The sequence below is a fragment of the Hibiscus syriacus genome, unplaced genomic scaffold (assembly GCF_006381635.1).
Source record: "Hibiscus syriacus cultivar Baekdansim isolate YM2019G1 unplaced genomic scaffold, ASM638163v2 tig00110677_pilon, whole genome shotgun sequence".
NCBI classification, from domain to species: Eukaryota; Viridiplantae; Streptophyta; class Magnoliopsida; order Malvales; family Malvaceae; genus Hibiscus; species Hibiscus syriacus.
Window position 1 is genome coordinate 716,842 of NW_024062821.1, and position 3,718 is coordinate 720,559.

At 36.8% G+C, this 3,718-nt stretch overlaps 1 pseudogene; it reads left to right on the forward strand.

The window, feature by feature from the left end:
• The first annotated feature begins 480 nt into the window (after positions 1-480).
• Positions 481-2,429, forward strand: LOC120137998 (annotated as a pseudogene).
• The last annotated feature ends 1,289 nt before the right edge of the window (positions 2,430-3,718 follow it).

The window sequence follows — 3,718 nt, forward strand, 5'->3', positions numbered from 1 at the left end:
GAGGTTTGAGCTTTTTATTGCTTGATTTAACTGATCTGTGGTCTATTTTTTGTTTCGATCTGTTCGGTTCCTAGAAATCTGGGAAAGTTTGGTTACCGAGGAAGTTTTTTTCTGTTCTAACTGAGTGTTTTACAGTGCTCACACTTAAAGTAGAAAAAAATACTAAGCAAAGAAGTTATGAATTGGATCCGTTTGGTTACTGAGAAACTGTTGAAAAGGAAAGGACAGGAGCTGGTTCTAATGCTCTATCTTCTTCCGAACAATTTGGATATTTTTAATTGATAGTTATATTTAGGTTGTACCTGTTTTTCGTTGATTTGAAAGTTTGAAATTTTTGAAGAAAGGAAGAGAATGAGAAAGTTTTAAGACGAAGGAATGAGAATGTTTCCAATAGTTTAACAACTATGGTGCATTTCATTTAGACCAATGAAAATTCGTTAGAAATATTGTTTGATAAAAGTAAATGATTTGGTACTGCAGGATCAAGCATTAGATTGATATAGTAAAGATGTCGTCAACTGATTCATCTCGAGAGGAAAATGTTTACGTGGCTAAGTTGGCTGAGCAGGCTGAGCGCTATGAGGAAATGGTAGAGTTCATGGAAAAAGTTGCAAAAACTGCCCATTTGGAGCTGACTGTCGAGGAAAGGAACCTTCTCTCCGTGGCTTACAAAAATGTTATCGGGGTAGGAGGGCATCGTGGAGGATCATCTCTTCTATTGAGCAGAAAGAAGAGAGCAGAGGAAATGAGGATCATGTTGCAGCCATCAAGGAGTATAGGGCCAAGATTGAAGCCGAACTCAGCAAGATATGTGATGGGATTTTGAGTCTTCTCGAGTCCCACCTCATTCCTTCAGCTTCATCTGCCGAGTCCAAGGTGTTTTACCTTAAAATGAAGGGTGATTATCACAGGTATCTTGCTGAGTTTAAGACTGGTGCTGAGAGGAAGGAATCCGCCGAGAGCACTTTGTTGGCTTACAAGTCTGCTCAGGTGGGTGAAATTGATGATGCCATCTTGCCAATGGGTCATTTCTCTATAATTTCTTGAGCATCCTCGGATAAGAAGTTCATAGCTTCTTTTTATTTTGTTCATGATGGCAGGATATTGCTCTTCGTGACCTAACACCTACTCACCCGATTAGGCTGGGACTTGCTCTTAACTTCTCTGTTTTCTACTATGAAATCCTAAACTCACCTGATCGTGCTTGCAATCTCGCAAAACAGGTGCTTATTCTCTTTTTCTTTGTCTTTTTTTAGTTATAACAGATTATGAATCAAATAATGCTGTTTTAGTTGTTAACCTTCTGTTGCTATAGTCTTGTCTGTTTAGGATGTTATAGTAAATTGCTATAATGTTATCATGCACCTACTTGATCTGCTTTTGATGCAACTTTGATTACATCTATAAGAGTTGCTGGCCTGAGAACCTTTTAACTCCAATATTTTGTAAATTTGGTTGATACTTGTGATGGTATGGATACTGAGCTTAGAAGAAGTTCGAAGGAGTGACCATATCTCCACACTTTCTGATCATAAATTGTGTTGCTTTATAGCATAGAGTGAGTCTACACAATAACAAGTTGGTGATTGCTTTCTGTATTTCATAAAATGTTATCAATTTTAACGAGGTTTATTAATTTTACCCTATACATGTACAACGCATAGATTTTAGATTGCTCTTATGTAAAGATTCGGAAATATTTCCAAGGAGATGAATTGAATATCTAAAGATTGTTTGTTTTCCATCATAAAATGAGATGTTCTTCATTTGGCAGGCGTTTGATGAGTCTATTTCTGAGTTGGATGCATTGGGTGAGGAGTCCTACAAGGATAGTACATTGATCATGCAACTTCTTCGAGACAATCTGACCCTTTGGACATCCGACATTACGGTCTCTCTCTCTCTCTCTCTCTCTCTCTCTCTCTCTAATGAGTTTTCTACCATGGTCTTCTAAATCTCTGTTTCATTTACTGTAATAAAAATTGTGTGTCTAAAGTCAACAAGCCATAACAGATTACATGGGATATCGGGTTATTTGCATAGGATCTTGATTTGCATGTGCTTGAATGTGTTCTGCGATTGATGCGTGTCTTCTTTGATTTAGGACGAAGCTGGAGACGAAATCAAGGAAGCTTCCAAACCCGAGTCAGGCGAGGGACAGCAGTGATGAGTGAAGTTCATATGATATGTACTCTGTATTCTGTAATTTATGTTGCAGGATTTACTTTTACATAGATGCAATGTGGGCTGTTGTAGAAGGCTCCTTTTCTATATACATTCATCAGCACTTGGAGTTGAAATGTTCTACTTTCCAAGGAATTATTATTATTATTGTTATTATTATTATTATTGGACAAGTATTTGGTTTTGTTTGGTTTCATGTTGTAATGCTAGAATCGAGTTATTGAATGTTATTTCACTCCTGTCTTGAATGTACTTCAAGCTTAAAAGTGTTTGTTTCGCCCTGTTTCGCTTGTTTAAGTATGTTCCATCTAAAAGATCACACAACAATGCGGAATTTTACAAGTTCTCTGCGGCAGTTTTAAAAATTTCTTCGTATATGGCAGCGGTGGTGGTTCTCCGGTTATCACCATGTCATTTTTAGTTAAAAAGTTATATTTTACCGTATTTTCAATAATAATTTCTCTTGGCTCTTTTCTACTAAATGATATTATGACTACCGGTGTTTTTAGACTCTCGATGCAGGTTTTTTTATTGGTCTTCTTCTTAGTCTTTATTTTCCTTGAATTCATGGTCGGTTGCTTTTCCGTTGTTTGATTCATCTGTTTGTTTGTATAAGACGGTTCGTTGGTTATCACATATATGTGTTGTATGTGATTGTTGCTAAGGAGAAATTGCTTTTTTTCGTTTACTATTTTAGTTCTTTAAGTTTCTCTCCTCCATGTTTAATGCTTAGAGCCATTGGTGTGTTCAGTTTATGTACGTTTTTGCTTCACTTGATAATGTTTTTGTGTATTAGATGTAGATGCTCGGTTTTGTCCGGGGCTAGGCTTAAAGAATAACCCAAATCAGTGGGAGCCCAAATTAAGTCCAATGACCAAGCAGAAATAGATTCCAATCCACATGAATCCTGGAAAACAAAGTGGTTAGGAGTTAACAAAGGGGAGAAAGAAGTTAACAAGGAATCAGGAGCCATTATCGGTAGTGGAGGAGAACGCTACTTGAACAACTAAGAAACTGTAAGGAGTCAATTTTTTTTGGATGGATATCAACCACTGGAAACTACAAACGAAGGGGGGGGGGAGAGAACAAAAACAGGGAGAACCATCAGCGAAAAAAAAGAAGGAGAACAATCGAGCCAAAAGAACTCTCTCAACAACCAAAAAAAAGAATAACCAGAAAATCAAGGAAAGCAACAAAGAATCCAAGAGCAGCCATCACCAAAGAACGATTTCAATAGAGGATTCAAAACAACAACGAAAAACAGAATTTGGGATTCCTCATTTTATTTTGAGTCGAAGGCGATGTAATAGGGATTATTCCTCATATTTTTTCGAAAACAATAGCAAGTGTTGAAGGTAATTTCCATACTCGTTTTTAGTGTGATGTATGTATGTGCTCTTGGTTTTGAAACGAGCAAATTAAGCGAAGATTTGGATTTCCTTAAGACACAGCATGCAATCATTTTTATTTATTATTCTCGAATCAAAATGAAGGGTAAATAGAGATACGAGTTGAATGTTTACCTTAGCTATTT